The sequence below is a fragment of the Scylla paramamosain genome, chromosome 21 (genome assembly GCF_035594125.1).
Source record: "Scylla paramamosain isolate STU-SP2022 chromosome 21, ASM3559412v1, whole genome shotgun sequence".
NCBI lineage: Eukaryota > Metazoa > Arthropoda > Malacostraca > Decapoda > Portunidae > Scylla > Scylla paramamosain.
Genome location: NC_087171.1, coordinates 19,265,767 through 19,285,766, shown reverse-complemented (window position 1 = coordinate 19,285,766; position 20,000 = coordinate 19,265,767). Strand labels below are relative to the sequence as shown.

General features: G+C 43.4%; 1 protein-coding gene and 2 long non-coding RNA genes across 16 annotated transcripts in view; 1 reads left to right on the top strand and 2 right to left on the bottom strand.

Moving 5' to 3' along the window:
- LOC135111178 (neurogenic protein big brain-like) overlaps window positions 1-20,000 on the top strand; it is a 122,208-nt gene that overhangs the window by 67,724 nt on the left and 34,484 nt on the right. The window lies entirely within an intron of this gene.
- Window positions 11,144-13,772, bottom strand: LOC135111184 (uncharacterized). The gene is made up of 2 exons (XR_010273605.1): window positions 12,902-13,772; window positions 11,144-12,865 (listed from the first exon to the last, which is right to left on the bottom strand). It is a non-coding gene; the product is annotated as an uncharacterized LOC135111184 (long non-coding RNA).
- LOC135111183 (uncharacterized) overlaps window positions 14,890-20,000 on the bottom strand; it is a 12,255-nt gene continuing 7,144 nt past the window's right edge. For all 12 annotated transcript variants that reach the window (XR_010273598.1, XR_010273599.1, XR_010273603.1 and 9 more), the window contains one exon: window positions 14,890-17,490. This is a non-coding gene — a long non-coding RNA (uncharacterized LOC135111183). The remainder of the gene's footprint in view (window positions 17,491-20,000) is intronic.

Below are 20,000 nucleotides of genomic sequence, written 5' to 3'. Positions count from 1 at the left end.
CTTCATTCATTCATTTATTCACTCATTTATTCATTCATTCATTCATCTCCTCCTTTTCCGTGCTCCTTTATTCCCTTCCCAGCATCTGTTCTATCCTTCGTTGTATTTTTATTATTTTTTTCATAGTTATTTTCATTTTTGCTTTTGTTACTTCTATTCCTTTTTTTTTATTTTGTTTCCGCTTCACCTTCCCTCCTTGCTCTTTTCTTTCATCGCTTCCTTTTATTCCTCCTCTCCTTCCGTCTTCCTTTTATTCTGCCTTGGTTTTATTCACATACGTTCTTTCTTTATTTTCTCTGCTTTTTTTTTCTTTTCTTTATTCCATCCTTTCTTTCCTTCGTTTTTTTCCGATATTATTTGTTCTTTTTAGCGTTCATTCTTCACTTGCCTCTCCTCCTCCTCCTCCTCCTTCCCTTTCTTTCTACACGTTTTTCTCAACTGTCATTTTGTCTCTCATTACTTCCTTCCCTTCGTCCTATTTCACTATTTTTCTTCCCCATAATGCGCCTTCCTCATTTCCCTTGTCTGGCTTCTTCCTTTCCTTCTCTTTTCTCGATGCTTTCACCTCGAGCGTCATCTTCTCATCTGCCTCTCTCCAGCCACCCATGCACGCCATCCGATTCTCTTCACCCAACTGTTTCCTCAACTGTCTGTCCTCTTCTCGTCTTTCTCCCTTCCGGATTTTGAGCCAAGGGAGTTTAACAGACTTTCTTCCTCTTCTTTACGCCCTCGCTGTCTCCCCTGCTCTCTGTCCTGTCTTCTTTTTCTTCCCCCTCTCGATGACTCGCCTTACATTTTTGTTCTTCGTCGACTTTTCCTCCTTTCTTTTTCTCTCTCTCTTCCTTTACTGTACTATCGCCACCATTTTGTCTTACACTTGTTCTTATACAGTCTCTCTTTTTCTTTTATTTCACTTACACTTTATTTGAAGCTCATCCACTTTTATGAAGCGGTGGGTGACTGTGCGCCGTGTCTTTCCTTCCCCTCTCTCTCTCGCTCTCTCTGGCACCATTTGCAAAGGCCACAGAGATGGTTAGCCGGGGTTCTCAAGAGTGCTTCTCCTGTAAATAAAGTAGAAGTATTATAAATCTGTCACTACAACCCTATAAAAAAAAAAACACACTTAAAAAACCCGTGTCATTTTAACTAGAGCATTTTGAAATTGGAGGTGTAGCGCAGAAATGTTTCGGAATGCATTCTCCTCTGTGCCTCCGGGCGTTCTCCTTCCCTCCGCCTCACTGTGTCTGTGACGGGACCACCGAGGGCGTTAATGTTCCACTAGTGCTCCTCGACAAAGTGCTGCGTCATCCCACACCATCACCCATCTGTCAGCTCTCCTCGCCGCATCGCTACAAGGCTTGGCGGCGACGGGGAAGAAGTATCGGCTATAGAACCATATTCTGCACATCCTCTACTTTCGATAAAGGCTGTATTTGAAGTTACGGGTTTTTTAAAGGGGTTTCTATGATTCTAGTGACAGATTAACGAGATTTCTACATTATTAACAGGAGAAACACGCTTGAGAACCCAGCTCATCATTTCTGTGGCCTTTGAAAATAGTCATGGTGAGAGAGCAAAGTGTTTTATAATGACTTAGGAATGCTGAAGAGAAAATATGAGGTCTCTCTTGGCCCCTGCGTTGTTGCTTGTGACGGTAATTGGAGCTTGTAGACGCAGCGATATAGCAATATGTTTGTGTATGTTTTAATTGTTATTTATTTATTTATTTATTTATTTATTTATTTATTTATTTATTTATTTATTTATTTATTTTTTTTTTATTTTATTTGCCTTCAGTTTTGGGTGTGTGGTGCTCAATTGCCGGCATTGTTGTGTATGGTGTTCTGTTACTGAGACAGGAAAGGGGAAACTGTTATTTGTAATCCTGGGTACTGACAGTGGGTGATGGTGTCTATTTATCTTTTTGGCATTTGGTTTGCCCATTTTCAGCTGCGTGGTGCTCCGTGACTGGCAGTGCTGTGTGCGTTGTGCTGTGTTGTGCTGTGGGGACGGGAAAAGAGGAAATGTTGTGTATGATTCTAGGCACTGACGTTGGATTGTTTTATATATTTAGTTATTTTATTTATTTATTTTTTTTTTATTTGATTTTTCTCGGTTTGAGACGTGTGGTGTTCGATGACTCGCATTGTTTCACGTGTGGTCTGTTTTTTCAATGGTGCGTGTGTGTGTGTGTGTGTGTGTGTGTGTGTGTGTGTGTGTGTTCATCATTTTGAAGAGGCTTTGTTTCCTTGGCGGTGCACGGGCGCGGCCTCCCGGCGCTGGCAGTCGTGGGCGCACCACACCATTTCATTAAAAGTTTAATTTTTTAAAGTATCTTTCTCCCTTTGATCCTCCAACGTATGTCTCCCACTTCCCAAACCCCGGGATTTCAAGCGATTTCAAACTTTTTCATGCGCGTCGTTTAAGCACGTGATCCTTTTTCCCCATGCATTTAATCCCGGAAAAATCTTAGCGATTCTAAAAACTTGCAACGCTTTTCTTCAGCTTCCGTAGTCATGCTCACCTTTTTCCCACAGTTCTGCAACGAATTTCCAGCGGTTCACAATCCTGGATACGGTCGGAAAGTTTTAACTGTGCTCAGAAGCCGACGCAGGGGGCACCGCCAGGGCCGCCCCAGCCGCTGACCTTCCCACGCGCCGGCTCCCTTCACCTGCACTAAATGTTGCACGGACTCAGCCACTCACTCACTGGCTTGGACTTTCCTTTTGCCCATTATTACTGCTTTCCTGGGTACACGTTTGTCCGCCGCCGCCGCCGCCGCCGCCTTCGCTGCACCTCACGGCCACTCTGCTGCGGACACCAAACGGATATGAATGGCGCTTCTGTTTTGTTTATATATTTTTTTATTAATCTGTATGTCAAATTCGTTTACTTATCTAATGATTTAACTACTGGTCAACTTTATTTTTCCCTTTGCTATTCTGCTCCCACACCACCACCACCACCACCACCACCACCACCACCAGAGTGAATTATGTCATTAGAAAGAAAACGAGCCGTCACCGAGTTCGTAATTTACCACATCAGATATTTACATTAACTTTTACTTATTTGTTTCTCTCACATGAAGTCTGGGAGCGAAAATGAGGTACGCGCGCACTAATTCTTTGGAACGCGAAGCTGACCTCATTATTATAATCCAGGTATTAACTCTCTTTTTTTTTATGTTCATATATTTTTACGGCAGGACTTTTCCAACTCGGACAGACAGACAGACAGATAGATAGACAGGCAGGCAGGCAGGCAGGCAGGTGGGCGGGCGGGTGGGCAGTGTGAGGAGGGAGAGCAAACTGAAGGATGGAAAAATTATAAAACCGAAGGAATGTAATGCAGTCTACGAAACAAAAGAGCATGAGATTGGAGAAGTAATGAGTGTATCTAAATGAAAGGAACTTGAGGTATAGGTTAGGTTAGATAGGGAAGCAGCGGCGGTAAGGCTAAAGGAAGGCATCTAATCACACACACACACACACACACACACACACACACACACACACACACACACACACACACACACACACACACACACACACACACACATAAAAAGAAAAAGAAAAGAAAAAACACAACGAAATGGAAACTGAAAAAAAAAAAAGACAGTTCAACAAAATGACTCAAAAAAAAAAAAAAAAAAAAGAAATCAGCTTATCAAGATTTCTTTGGAAACTAACTGGCCTATCTGCTTATTTATTTATTTATTTATTTTACGCTCTTTTTGTGTGATTGACAGTGTATGAAGCTTTTCTTTCCTTCCTTCCTGCCTTCCTTATTATCTATCAATTTACATATCCACCAACCTGTCTACTTCTCTTTTACATCTTTTCATTCTCACGTAAACAAACAAAACCCCCCCAAAAAAATAAAAAATAAATAAATAAATAAAAAAAGACAAACGTAAGGGTGTGTAGCGCTCCCATACACCGAGCACTAACTATTCTTTCCCCGGCCATCACTTGAAGGTATACAGCGAGCGTGGAGGGTTTTAGTGTTATGGCCACCCCTTCCCCACCTCCCAACCCAGGAAAGCAAAGGGGGTGGAAAATACGAGTACACAGCTCCATTCCCTGCGGCTCATCAAAGCACACCAAACAGATGGGGCGGAAAGCCGGGAATTGATAATAGTATTAGTGATAGTGAGGAGGTGTATAGTTTGGAGAACCTGGTATTCTACTGCTCCTCTCTGATATAAAGGGATGAGAAGCACGAGTGGTTTGGACTCGTTCCCTGCGCCTCACCTAAGTAAAAAGGACAGGAATGAGAACTTGGAATATTAGTGTTAGTAGTAATATGAGTAAAAGTTTCACTATACGAGGTTCTTGTTTGTATTCCCTGCTGTGCATCTAAATAAATCTGATGGGATGGAGGGCTTAGAATATTAGTGTCAGTAAGAGTAGTAGTAGTAATAGTAGTAGTTATAGTATACTTCCGAAAACCAGGGGATACGTTTTTCCAGTCCCCGCGCTGCATCAAAGCAAGCAAGATGGGACTGAGAGCTGGGAATCATTATTATTTTTAGTAGCGGTGGTGATGGTGGTTGTAGTAGTAGTAGTAGTAGTAGCAGCTATAAGCGTTGCAGTAATAGCCGTATATATTAAGGCAATTCACCCTTCAGTCAGCTGGTGATTTTAATTTCTCGGCCTGAATGGAAAATTGAGTTAGTGTTTTTTTTTTTCTTCATCACCATTACGTCTCATTATTTTATCCTCTCCTTCCCTCCGTCCCTCCCTCCCTCCCTCCCTCACTGACTCCCTTTGCGCGTGATGAAGGAATAGTTTGAAGTTTTATTTTTTTCTTACCTGGGAACGCCTGAAGTACTCTCTCTCTCTCTCTCTCTCTCTCTCTCTCTCTCTCTCTCTCTCTCTCTCTCTCTCTCTCTCTCTCTCTCTCTCTCTCTCTCTCTCTCTCTCTCTCTCTCTCTCTCTCTCTCTCTCTCTCTCAGACGGTTACAAGTGTGTTTAGCTCTTGGCTCTGTCATCCAACTGAAGTTTTTACCGTTGTTTCTTTCCCTCCCTCCTGTCTCCCCTAGTAGTATGTGCGGCGCCGTGTTCCCGATCAGCGACATTTCCACGTAGGAATAATGTATCCTACGCCACCAAGGACGGTCCTACATGTACTCGAATAGGAGAGGAAAAAAAAAAAATAAAAATGGAGAGGTCACACTGTCCACTGTCTGATCCTCATTTGTTTATTAATTCTTTGACAGTTGACGGGAATATGACTTTTGCTGCTACGTGTGGTGCTCTACACGGTCATACTGAGCAAAATATGGAAGTACTGCTATTGATGGTTTTAAACTAATTGATCACTTTTTAGTCTTGTCAGTGTGTCCTTTGAAATTATGCTTGCACCTCACCCTTTCATTAAGCATGGAGACAGGGCATTGTAATCGAAAGCATAACTTATACGAACAAACATGACAGATGGTGGAGTGCGTCAGGATCAACAGGTATTGCACATTTTTCACCTTGATGTTTGGTGCTTCAAGGCGACCCTCTATTTGATGTCCTCCCCCCTCACCCGTGTATCTCAATCACAACCTTCGAGTTTGCGCCCCACCTGCCCTCAGTAGCAGTGAATGTCTCGCTAAGGCAACGCATTCCGCGCCACTGGACATGCTGCTGCACGGACGCCCGCCACCTCGTTCCTGGCAATGGTGGCTCCGCTTGGGAAGTATTGCATGCCTCTCCACTTCTCCACGCCGCTCTCAGGAGGGCACTTCCCGCTTCCCTTCAAGGCTGTCTGGAGCCATCAGCGTCTGTCTGACCGGCTCGGGATGGCCCCTTCAACCCACCGCAGATTACGCCTTTGTGAGCCAGTATTGCCAGCCAGCCGTCCACTCTGCTGGGCGTGGTGCTGGCCGCAGACTTCCCCGCACGTGACTGATGCATCTTGTTGTTGTTCACTTGCTGAGCGTCATTCCCACAGAGTTTCACACACACACACACACACACACACACACACACACACACACACACACACACACACACACACACACACACACACACACACACACACACACACACACACACACACACACACACACACACACACACACACACACACACACGGCTTGATTGTCCCAACCTCTCGTTATGACACTTGTGGCAAGTCACACGTGTGTAACGGTCCCTCACAAACGGAAAGTTATGAACGTCTTTTTATTCATTTACTTTTGCCTTCTGGTTGTTATAGATATGAAGATGATCGGCGATGGACGACTTTCTTGTTGCATCTTTACTTTTATGTTGCAACTTTTATTGTACTTAAAGTTTTGTTTGATCTTTAATAAGCTTGTCACTCCTAGGCGGAATCCTTTCTATCACTATATGCACACTCTTAGGCACCCAGCGAGCATTTATTCTGCTGCTCTGGCGTATTTCTTTCTGAAGAGATTAAAGTTAATATTTTTTTTTTATTCCAAGTCTTTATCGGTTTCAAGACATTTATCCTCTAATTTTGGATGATCCTTTTGGCCTTTCTTTCGGGGCTGGCACTTCACTGGGTCTTTTTTTCACTCTTTTTATCACCTTTAGTCAGTGTCCCTCTTATACACACACACACACACAAATCCAGCACCTTCATAGCATCACAATATCATTTCCTTCATGTCTAGTCCCTCGCCTCCCATGTACACCTTCCTTCCCTGAAGCAGACCGGCATGAGAACGGACTGACTGGCAGGCTGGCGTAGACAGGAGATTAAAGCAGGCCATTACGCCAGTGACTCCTTTACGGCTGATCGTTGCCATCCAGAACGACCGCCCCTCCCATTGGCGCCGCGTTATGAATGCAACTCGTAAAAAGAGCCACATCAGGAAGGTATTGGCGCGAGGATTGGCTGCCTGTCTGCCTGTCTGTCTGTGTGGTTCTTCCGTGTTATTCACCGCCTCGCTATACATACATAAACATATACATACATACATACATACGCTGAATTTTTTATCATATATCTCTCTTTTCAGGCTTCTGTTTGTTCTTTTTTTTTTCTCTGTTTCTCTTTCTCTCCCTTTTTTTTTTTTTCTTGTCTTAAGCTGTTTACCTGTGACTTGTGACCTTTCGGCCTATGTTCTTCCCTTTATTTTGTCGTCTTTACTTCCTCCTCCTCCTCCTCCTCCTCCTCCTCCTCCTCCTCCTCCTCCTCCTCCTCCTCCTCCTCTTGCATTTATCCTTGTGCAGCTTTTAGTGCAATTGCCACAGGGACACCAAAAATAATAATAATAATAATAATAATAATAATAATAATAATAATAATAATAGTGATGATGGTGGTGGTGGTGACAACAACAACAACAACAACAACAACAACAACAACAGCAACATCAACAACGACTGCACAGCTCCCATCGTCACACAGTATCATCATTACGGCCACAACATCATGCATGCACCACATCACAACACTGGGTGACGGCAAACTTCTCCTTTCCTTGCCTTTGCCTTCCTCTGCACGGCACCCACTTCCTTCTACCACGTTCCCCCTTCCTCCTTCCCCCTTCCCTCCCTCCCCACACCACCGTAATGTACTATTGAAGGAGCTCTGAATTTGGTATAAGCGTGAGGGATGAAAACGGAAAACTGTGTGTGTGTGTGTGTGTGTGTGTGTGTGTGTGTGTGTGTGTGTGTGTGTGTGTGTGTGTGTGTGTGTGTGTGTGTGTGTGTGTCCCTTTCTAAGCTGTCAAAATAGTTCAGTTTCTCTTTATTCTTTTTCCTTCCCAATAGAAAGAGTAAGTATCCACGGGTACTCAGCATTACTATCCCTACCACAGACAGCAATAACAGTGAAACGCTTGCTATATGTGTAACTAGAGTGTCACAACTACTTCCCCTTCCGTAGCTAATCAGCATTGATACCCTCACCAAATAAAACGGTAATAACAAGAACGAATCGGTTGAAACAGTATGTACAGCGGGGGCCACCACACCTTACAACCCCGTGATGGGAAATAAAGGCTGTGGTATCAGTGACCAGCATTTATTGACGCACTGAGCCCATGAATCCTCGTGTTGTATGGCTCAGTCTCTCCCCGTAGCCAGTCACGCTTCACGCTAGCTAGCAGGAGTGGCCTAAGCTTCCGCCACCAAACCAGTCTGTCTCACGTTCATCACTCATGTTCAGTCACTACGTGTATATTATTATTATTATTATTATTATTATTTATTTTTATTAATTTTTTTTCCACGTTCATATTCAAGTTTTCAGTCTTTTTCGTGTTCATCTCTCACGTCTCTTCTTTCTCATCCTTCATGTATTTAGTCTTTCTTCATGTTCATCCGCGCACACACACACACACACACACACACACACACACACACACACACACACACACACACACACACACACACACACACACACACACACACACACACACACACACACACACACACACACGGATTAATGAATGGTAAGATACTTCAGTGTTCTTGCATCATCTCATTAAGAAGAATCTTGCACCTACTCATCTATATGTTCCAGTCCTCCTCCTCCTCCTCCTCCTCCTCCTCCTCCTCCTCCTCCTCCTCCTCCTCCTCCTCCTCCTCCTCCTCCTCCTCTACCAGACAGACAGGAGGCACCGCGAACGCATTTTTTCTCCCTCGTCTCTTCTTTTAAAGGAGAAGACTTGATCGGTTGGGGAATGTCGGGGAGAGAGAGAGAGAGAGAGAGAGAGAGAACGGGAGATAGAAGGGCGTAGGAAAGGGCGGTGTCTGGTTACTCAACTCCCAACCATTCCCTTCCTACCGTCCCTACTTCCACCTCTACCAAAACCTCTGTCTGTATCTTCCCCCTGCCTTCCTTCCTATCTTCCTTCCTGCCTTCACTCCTTTTTGGCCTCCCAGAGAAGCTGTCACATTACCGTTGAAAAAGTACTACCGGTTTTTTTCCTCTGATATTTTTTTTTTTTTCCTTCTTCCTTCTTGTTTTGCCTTTCATGTGCTGATCTCGTGATTTTTCTATTTTTTTATTCTTGTTATTTATGTTATTCCATCTTTTCTTCCCTTTTTTTTATCGTTTTTATTTATTTATTTATTTTTTCGGTTTGGTTCGTCTTTCCTTTCTTCTTCCCTCTTTCTCGTCTTCAGTTCTTTTCTTTTTCTTTTTTCTTTCTTTCTTTTTCGTTGAGAATTTCAACTGTGCGTTCTGTTACTTTTCGCATCTCTCTCTCTCTCTCTCTCTCTCTCTCTCTCTCTCTCTCTCTCTCTCTCTCTCTCTCTCTCTCTCTCTCTCTCTCTCTCTCTCTCTCTCTCTCTCTCTCATTGCGGTTTCCTTTTTTTCGTTGTACTGTGATAATCTATCCTGATGTCACCTCTGTTTACTACCATCCCTCCTCCTCCTCCTCCTCCTCCTCCTCCTCCTCCTCCTCCTCCTCCTCCTCCTCCTCCTCCAGACACACCCCTTGGTTCCGGTTAATAATGCTCACCTGCTTTGATTACTTAGTTTCCTAGTTAATTAACGTCTCCTTTGATGCATAATTCAAGACGCGGCAGCAGCAGCCTCCGTTTTCTTTTTTGCCTTCCCCCTCCCTCCCTCTCTCTCTCTCTCTCTCTCTCTCTCTCTCTCTCTCTCTCTCTCTCTCTCTCTCTCTCTCTCTCTCTCTCTCTCTCTCTCTCTCTCTCTCTCTCTCTCTCTCTCTCATCGCAATACGTGAAAATGTGAAAATAAAGAAAAGGTTTAGACTTAAAGTTGCAGAGAGAGAGAAAGTTGCAGAGAGAGAGAGAGAGAGAGAGAGAGAGAGAGAGAGAGAGAGAGAGAGAGAGAGATGGTGGTGGTGGTGGTAGATGGAGAAGGGCGGGCAAGTTGATTGGCGTAAGTGGGAGCAATGATGTCTTCCTCCGTCCACCAAGAGAGAGAGAGAGAGAGAGAGAGAGAGAGAGAGAGAGAGAGAGAGAGAGAGAGAGAGAGAGAGCGTCTGGTTCCACAAAGCCACACAACCCGCCGCGTCTTTCCCTATTTGTCCGGCTCCTCATTATTTTCACTCCGTCAGCACCAGTTCGCCAGAAAAAGGGGGAACTGAACACCGCCCTTGAAAAGAAGAAAAGGTATATATATTTTCAACTGTAGCTTAGACACCAGAAAAAAAAAAAAGACTTAAATTTGATATCTTCAGTTCAGTCATCATTCTTTTCTCTTGTCCCTTCTTTCCAGTCTTATTTTTTTTTCGTTTTCTCTTCCTTTTAATTTCGTGCGCCAACTTTCCTCTTCTGTAGTTTTGAATGTTACTTTTCGCACTTGCATTTCCTTATTGCCCTTGCCTTACTTTCCCCACTAGCGTGTTTGGTGGTGTATGGCCTTCACACTGCCTTGTCGTGTCTGCCTTACCCAATTAATCAATCAGTCAATCCCACCAGACGAGCCCCAGGGAGACACGTGTACAGTTTGCTGGTGTTGTCGTTTTCCAGGATTTAATAAAGCATAACGTACATTTTCTCTTTTATCTCTTGTCTGGAGGGGTTGCGGCGTGTCTCTTTATTTTATTAAGGCTCTCAGCATTATGGTTTTTTCGCTGTTAACGCTTCATAAAGACGGATTATTATTTATTGTTGTTTTCTCCTTTATTTTTATCTCTATTTCTAAGTCTGTGCTATCGTCTGTTTGTCCTGTTTCAGCCTCACTATCAGTCTTATTGCTGTGAAAAAGTGAGGGAGACAGATCGTGCTTTCGTTGAAATTCTAGTAATATGTAGTGATATCAGTACAGTTTCCGAGTACACGGTCAGGTACTGCTACTACTATCGCTACTAAGGTGATAAATAGGTGTAGTAGACTTAGTAATCACGTTGTTAATGCCGAGTCAACTGTGAACTTTAATTAAAAGATTAGGTACTCATATGGAATGGTATGATAGTTGGATATAGGCAAGGTATGTATCGGACTGGTATTGCCACGTGTAGGTCTACTGCCTTAGTGCTCCTTCCCTTAGGTTCTTACATCTACTACTACTACTACTACTACTACTACTACTGTATAGGTAACACACTCGAGGAAAACAGAGCATTACAGATTCTCCTCTCATGTCTCGACGTCTTGCATTACTCCAAGGGATCTACTTACCCCAGGAGCGCCACGGCGGTCGCTGCATTACCCTGGGACGTGCCCTTGAAGCGGTGTACCGGGTAAATATACACATATTGCTTACTTAGTCTTGTATCGACGTCCTCCACCTCGCTTAGGCATCCCCGCTGCCACTCGAGAACAAAGACAAGCTCGGGGCCAAGGCAAACTGAGAGCCACGACTGAACCTAAGTTAGCGCAACACACCAGTAGGAAGGACCATATTCTGAAACACTTCTGCCACCACCTCGACTAAATACTTCAGGTTACACAGGTTTTTAAGGGTGTTATTACGGTTCTAGTGACATATTAACAAGATTTTTATCTTATTAACAGGTGAAACAGTATTGAGAACCTTGCTCGTTACCTCTTTGGCCTTTGAAAATAGTTCCGGTGAGAGATCAGTGTTTTGATTACGGGTTGAAGTAATGGACTCACATAATCCATTGAATGTGTATAGCCTTGCCATAACCCGGTACGGAGTGACACAAACGTAACATAAGGAGGTTGACGTAACAAATAGTTTCAGTGCTCAAGATTCCTTCTGTGTTTCAGAGGGCTGTTTATATCTTAGCTGACGTGAGGTGAACTTAAGCCGAGAGTGGCGGTTCTTGTTTAGCCACCTAGTTACGGCTCATCTGCAGGTCAGTCCAACGCAGCACACAGTTCATAATAACAGTAACATTGGCACATCCTGCACACTGGGGTCACTAGAGAGGGATGTTGCTTCTATCCCACGCCAATTGCTCATTGTGCCGAGGGAGGGAGAGGGAGGAGAGAAGGCCAACACACACACACACACACACACACACACACACACACACACACCGGTAGGGTATGTATTATCCTGACCATTGCTTAAAGTGGTCTTCCTGCCATTCGTTTCGGATTTTTCTTTTCTTTTCTCCTTTTTTTGCCCTTCATATTACGTGTTATTGAATTTCCATTGATGTACATATATGCACTTTACTTACTGATAACAATATTTAAAGAGCTCCCTTCGTGCTTACTTTCTACTCGTATCTAAATAGGAAAGAAGCATTGGTCACCTTGAGAGAGAGTGAGAGGAGCTTACATAACACCGAGGATGTACAGGAAGTTGTCTGTCCCCTTCTCAAAAATGGGAGGACACAGTGTTGGAACACTTGAGAGAGAGGGAGAGAAGCGGGAGAATGCGAGGACTGCAGTGTGTTGCGAGGGTCGAGTGTATGGAAAGTCTGGAGTAATTGTGTTGAATTCTCTCTCAGTTAATAATAGAAGAGGAATTAATAGGGAACAGGTGTCAGAATAGATAGGTAAGATAGATACATGCATGGTTATATAGATAGAAGCACAAACAAAGAACAAAGAGCACCAGAGATGTTGGCCCTTAACGAATTTACTTGTGATAAAACTACATTGCTTAATTGACGTGGGATAGTAAAGGCGAAGACTTTTCCTCGTCAACTTCCACTTCAGTTAGAATAGATTAAGTAAGTTATATAGTTGAATGATAGATAGATAGCTTGACTGATTGATTGATTGTTAAGAAACCAGGTGGGCAGATGATGGACCAGCAGAGAGAGAGAGAGAGAGAGAGAGAGAGAGAGAGAGAGAGAGAGAGAGAGAGAGAGAATGTGTGTGTGTTCGTGACTTATTACACTGCCTATAATTAATGACCATAACGACCCAGCCTTGCAATCCTCTCATTACTCTAACAGGTACTATATCTTTCACAAATGAGTTGCAGGCGTAGTTGCCAGGGCAGGTAAGCGGATATTTTCCTCCTCCTCCTCCTCCTCCTCCTCCTCCTCCTCCTCCTCCTCCTCCTCCTCCTCCTCCTCCTCCTCCTCCACAACCATTACCATCTTTTCCCAGTAGCAAGAGAAGGTGGAGGAGGTAAAAAAACGAAGGAGGAAGAAGAGGAGGAGGAGGACGTCGTAGTAGTAATAGCTGTAAGAGGATGAGGAGGAAAACAAGGAGGAGGGGAGGGGAGGGAGAGGTGGGGTGGTGTTTAGTGTCTAGCGCAGCAGAAGTAAATAATGGAACCTGCTAGTGAAATATTTTACGCTCGTGTTCCTTTAAGAGCGAAGTAGACGTCTCTCTCTCTCTCTCTCTCTCTCTCTCTCTCTCTCTCTCTCTCTCTCTCTCTCTCTCTCTCTCTCTCTCTCTCTCTCTCTCTCTCTCCTCGACAATGAATAAAAGATTTCACACAGACGAAGAATTGAGGCAAGGATGTCCTCAAAAGTACGTACCTACGTAGACATCACACACACACACACACACACACACACACACACACACACACACACACACACACACACACACACACACACACACACACACACACACACACACACACACACACACACACACACACACACACAGACGAAAAAAAATAAATAAATAAAGTGCCCAGAAGCAGAATAGTCGAGTAAACTCAGAAGTGTGAGAGTGAGTGAAGAGTCCCTGGTAGAGAGAGAGAGAGAGAGAGAGAGAGAGAGAGCCAGCCAGCCAGCCAGCCCTCCGGGACACAAGTACCACGGCCACTATTCTTCACATCTTGCATAGAAGGGAACTGAGGCAGGAATAGCCGGACGAAGATAGCAGACAGCAACAGTGTGTGGTGTGATGTCTTGTGTTGTAGTAGAGGTTTTGACGCCTTATGGTGAGAGAGAGAGAGAGAGAGAGAGAGAGAGAGAGAGAGAGAGAGAGAGAGAGAGAGAGAGAGAGGAGAGAGAGAGAGAGAGAGAGATTTACTCTATAGTAAGCTTTTAAAAGTAATACACAAATATGAGATTTTATAGTGTAATCTCTCTCTCTCTCTCTCTCTCTCTCTCTCTCTCTCTCTCTCTCTCTCTCTCTCTCTCTCTCTCTCTCTCTCTCTCTGAGTAAGAAATAAAGAAGAAAAATAAAAGCACTTGATCTACGCGACAAAAATTCAACTTTAAGAGAGAGAGAGAGAGAGAGAGAGAGAGAGAGAGAGAGAGAGAGAGAGAGAGAGGGGGGGCAAAAACAAACATATATATATGACATAATATGAAAGTAATCGTAAAGTTGAGATAAGTGGAACAGGAAGTAGTGGAAGGAGCGTAGACATGACTTCCTGTAATATGCAAGTGGATGGCGTAAGGCGTGCGCCACTTCGCTCCATCACATAAAAATTCCACCCCCCTCCCCGCACCCCCACCCTCCACCACGAGCATTCCATCCACGAAATTTCCCTTAAAAATAGATAAATAAATAGATAAATGTTCCGCTATGATAAACTAGGTTAGATTGAGGGAATTTTATCATTAGCGTAGTTACTTTGGATGGGGGTTTTGTGGTGGAATCTTCAATGGTGGACTTCATATGAATGGAATCTATATGAAAGGTCTTGTCTCTTTAAATTACATGATTTTAGTTTCGTGTTTCCCTCAAGGCGAACGCTTCTAAATAACTAAAACTACCAAGCAAGATTAACATAATGCGCTGGATTCCACTCACACCACTAATGATCAAAAAAAATAGTTCGGTTATTTGGGTAAAACATAAAAAAAAAGTGACCCAGAGGACTGAAGACAAGTATGTGAGACCTTCAGGAGGAGGGTGCCCGACGGTGGATCTTTGCGTGGCTACCGAATCTCTTCAGTTATATTTAGCAGAAGAGAAGTTGGAGTCACGACGCTCTTACTGTACCACCTCTTTTACGTAAGGAATTCATTAGACTGCCTATGAAGTTGAAATTCTCATCGCAAACAAGCACCATTCTGGAATTGTTATGAAGATGCTCCGCGGCCTGTGTTATATTTAGAAGTGTAAAGGTCTCACACGCGCCTCACATTGAAACAGACACAATACATCGACTACTTAGTAAATTTTAATCTGATAGCGAACAAGCGTCTTCCAAATAGTGACAAAGATGCGCCGCTTTCTCGTACATTTAGTAGGAAACAAGTCAGGCATGGGATCCGAAAAGTGTGCTACATCATTTATATACAGAAGACATCGACCAGACATCAAATTAAGAACCCTTTACCTAAGAAGGGCCTACCTGAATTCCAGCCGTCGTGAATGGTGTTCTGGAGAGACGCGCCGCTAACGTAATTATATCCACTAGAAAGGAAATCAAGGAATCCTGAGATCACTACAACATCATTCAGAGTACATCAGACTGTTTTTCATATGGACGCTCTTTTAGTGAACGTAACCTTCCTGGAATCGTTACAAAGATACAACAGTTAATGAAATCAGTTTTCATACTTCAGTGCTCGCGATGAACAAACATTTTCCTGTAATATAATCATTATTTGCAGGTTTCCACTTCAATGACTGTACGAAAAAATTCTGTGGTGTTTGTAATAGAGCCTCAGTGTTCGTAAATTCAGGCTGTTTGTCAACCCTTCACTTCGATTAGGTCTTTCTTCGTCACGTTTTGCTTCCATGTCAGTATTTATAGTGCTTTGAATATCATCGTTTTATTATTTCATGAAAGATGATTTTATGTGGAAGATCAGTGTTATGACCGAGTTTTCTGATTTCATAGGAACATAACGGCAATTCAGCTATTTCATCTGCATCTTTTTATTTCTCAGTTCGTTTGTGGTCAGTGAAATATCTATTCATTCATCCATCCATCCATCCATCCATCCGTCCATCCATTTACCCATACCTACCTACCTACCTACCTACACCTACCTACTCGTACAATACCCTTTACCTACCTACCTTCCTATTTACCCATCCATCTATAACATCCAGATAGTTTTGGCAAGTCTGCCCACTCTCAACTCCCGCTGTAGGCAGACAGGCACGTCGCTGTGAAACAAGTGTAACAGTACGAGCGCTTTGAAGGCAGCGAGACGTGACGCTCATCAGGGAGGAAGAGACAAAGCGGGTGACAGAAGCTTAACGAAACATGAGAGGTAAAAAGAAAATAAAAACAATACAGAAGTAAAGGGAGAGAAAAGATTAAAATAAACGACAGGAGAATACAAAGGAAGCTCATCCTGCTGCTGCTGTTGGGAGTTGAAAAATGAGAATATCTTGTGTGTTTAAAGTGCTGGGCGGTAAATAAATGTTGGAAGTATCCATGAGACAGACAGAGAGATATAAACAAAGACAGATAGATATAAACAAAGAATAGTGATACTTTTATTGATGTTTGATACCTTATTGGTCCTTTAAGACTCCTTTGAAAATAATTAAATGGTGTTGCCAAGAAGCATTGATCCAAGAGAGAGAGAGAGAGAGAGAGAGAGAGAGAGAGGAGTATTGAGCAGACAACTAGGAAATGTCTTGGTTTGGGTGACGAACAAGAGATGGTCGAAAAAAAAATAATGAAAGGCCTTCAAGTGACGAGGAGGAGTTACGGGAGGGGAGTAAGTTTAAATCCACCACACTGAAAGGAACAGGGGGAAGGGGATTGCAAACCACACACACACACACACACACACACACACACACACACACACACACACACACACACACACACACACACACACACACACACACACACACACACACACACACACACACACACACACCCAACCTTGTCGACTTAATTGCTTTCCTTCCACACACGGGGAAAAAAAAAGGAAACACATTGTTTTTCTTTTCTCTTCTCCCTTATTATTCTTCGCTCACACCCTTCCTGTTAATTGACTTTGTTTCACTTTCTTTACTTCATTCGCATCTGTCATTGTTTCTCTCTCTCTCTCTCTCTCTCTCTCTCTCTCTCTCTCTCTCTCTCTCTCTCTCTCTCTCTCTCTCTCTCTCTCTCTCTCGATCTCGGTCTCTCGCTCACCCCTTTTCCGTCTCCATCTCTTCATCTCGCAGTCACTAAGCCGCCCTAAAGCTTGGTATCTTAGCTGCAGGCGGCCAAAACGGTGACGATCCGCGCTGAAAGACTGCCACGAGAAGGAGAAAGAAAGAAAGGGAGGGGAAGAGAGGGAGGGAGAGGGACAGAGGGCTTGAGGAAGGGACCGGAGAGCCCACCTCGTCTTGAATTCATCCATTATTAAGGATGTTATTTCCGTCAGTAGCTGTGAATAGGCGGAGACGTGTGTGAGCAGTGCGCTTTCTATAGGCGATACAAGGCGGAGGAGGAGGAAGAAGAGGAGGGTGTAGGTTGGAGATGAGGTGAAGAATGACTCCTGGACTGCATGGGGTGACGTTTAGCGAGGGGGATGTAAGGTGTAGGAGACGACAGGGAAAGGGATTGATTGAGCTGGTGTTGGCGGAGGAGGCAGTGGTTGTAGTGGTGGTGAATCGGTGTCATCCTTCCTTTCCTCTCTCTCTCATTTGTCAGGAGGCAGGAAATAGCAGCGTGTGTGTTAGGGAAGGTATTCATGGTCAGGGATTGTCTGTCTGTCCTCTCACTGCAGCTTGGTGACTGAGTGTTGGCTTGACTGGCTGGCTGGCTGGCTGGCTAGTCCACTCACTCAAGGTACTGTCTTGCGTTCTGTGGGGTTGTTTTGTATTAATACGTTTGCATCCTGATGTAGCTTTGGTGGTGGTGGTGGTGGTGGTGGTGGTGATGGTGGTGGTGGTTGTATATGGTGGTGGTGGTGTGGAAAGTTATTGCTGCTGTTTTATAACAAGTAGTAGTAGTTGTTGTAGTAGCAGTGTTAGTGTTAGTATTAGTAGTAGTAGTAGTAAATTGTATTGAGAGGAATTTGTGCCAGTAATAGTAGTAGTAGTAGTAGTAGTAGTAGTAGTAGTAGTAGTAGTAGTAGTAGTAGCAGTAGTAATAGTAGTAGTAACAGCAGCAGCAACACCACCACTACCACCACCATCACCACCAACACCGCCAGCAGTCTCCTAACCCTCTTGCCTTGGGAGAGAAATGGTAATGAGGCAGCCGCAGAGTATTGGAAAGGTCCCTGCCTAGATAATGGGCGGGAGGATAAGTCAGGTTCTCTGAAGTTTATCTCTGACTGCCTGGCTGCCGTAAATCTTCACACTGGAGACTCGGGGACTTAGCTTGAAGGGAGTCTCAGCCGCCGCCACAGGGAGCTCGTAATGAAGGATTTGAGTCCAATCTTCTGTGATGATATTGTTGACTTTTTTAAGTATTAGGCGTATTTGCTCAGTGGATATGCTTATTATTATATGTGTTACTCAGCTAATATATATATAAAAAAAAAAAAAAACAGGCACTGAAAGATTTGAACTCGATCTCTCTTTATGGTGTCAGTGTTGCGTATCGAAATTGTATTCTAAACTTGCACCACCGGAAAGTGTTCAGAATTAGGCGTGAGTCATTAAATATTATAACCTCAAGTGACACTTATTTTTTTCGTCATGAGGAGTTGCACCGAGAGTCCTAAAAGAAGAAAATAGAAGAAAAATTAAGTAAGAAAGAGGATATTACTAATTTTCGAGTTTTTTTTTTTTTTTGCACACCTTCCTTAACCCTTTCACTACAATACGAAACCATTAACATCACCAGCATTAATGTATTGAATCTATAAACATTACAAGAAAGAAAGGGATTGAAAAGAATAGATTGCAATTTGTACGTAGTTTAAAGATAGCAGGTAGTTAGAGAACAAATCAGTTTGTCTTAAAGTGATTAGTAATTGAGGAAGGAGTACCAAATAGCCAAAGGGTTGAGGTTGAGGAGAGGCCATAGCACAGCCTTTCCTAAGCTTCGGCAGGAGAGTACCGCAGACTTTCTTCCTTGGCAATCCTCCCGACGATGTAGTATTTCCTCTCAGTACGCCATGTTGTAAATTCCTCCGCCTGCAATTTTTCTGCGGACACATTATCAACAAACGCCATCACAGCCTCGCGTCCTCCAATAATCCCAAAACTCAATCTCACAGATCTAAATTTTCGCACGTGTTCCTCGTCCCGTAATGGTGCTAATCTCCATGCATCGTCCGCCGAAAGAGGCATCTCTGTCTTCCATTCTAGACTGCCTTTAACATTATGGCTCTCGTATATATCTTGCTATCGTATATTCAGAGCTGCCTGCCTCCCTGCCTCCCTGCCTGCCTCCTCTTCGCCTTCTCCCAGAGTGGTTCTCAGCTCACGATCTCCTTTTTCCGTCCCACCACTACCACCACCACCACCACCACCAAGGACAATATTCTGAAACATTTCCGCAACGCATCTCCACTACTTTCAAACGCCTCTAGATGAAGTTACACGAGTTTTTAAGGGCATTTTTTGTAGTTCTAGTGATAGATTAACAAGAATTCTGCATTATTAACGGGAGAAACACTCATGAGAACCGGCCTATTCATGACTGTGGCCTTGGAAAATAGCCGTGGTGAGAGAGAGAAGTGTTTGTGAATACGGACAAAAATAAACACGTCTCCAGACACCAGTTACGGACGTGATGCTGCTGCTTCCTAGTGTTATAACTTTGTATTAGTGTTATGCTTTCGGTTGCTCGTGCCATTTGTCAGAGTGAATGCCTACCTGTAATTTGTTAAAGCAGGGAATTTTCATTAGTGTAGGTCAGTCATTTTTAGCTCTACGAATCACGGTTTGGATGATAGTAATGAGTGATTATGGTAGTGATGCTGATTGGAGTAGTAGTAGTAGTAGTAGTAGTAGTAGTAGTAGTAGTAGTAGTAGTAGTAGTAGTAGTAGTAGTAGCAGTAGTAATAGTAATAATAATCTTTTTTTTTATCCGTATTGATGGATTCATGTGGATTAAGTATGATTATATTACCAATCACACGCCACGTTCTGTGTTGAGAACATCCACATATATCTCTTGAAACACACACACACACACACACACACACACACACACACACACACACACACACACACACACACACACACACACAATGTTACAATATATTCAACCTTTTTTAGCCTCTCATGTCAAGAATGAAATATTACTTCCATAATGAAAAAGCAATAAACCTTTGATACGCTGGCTTGTGGTGTTATTACTGATACAACCGACTGTAAATACTAAAAAAAAATAAGGAAATAAATTAATGAAAGTGA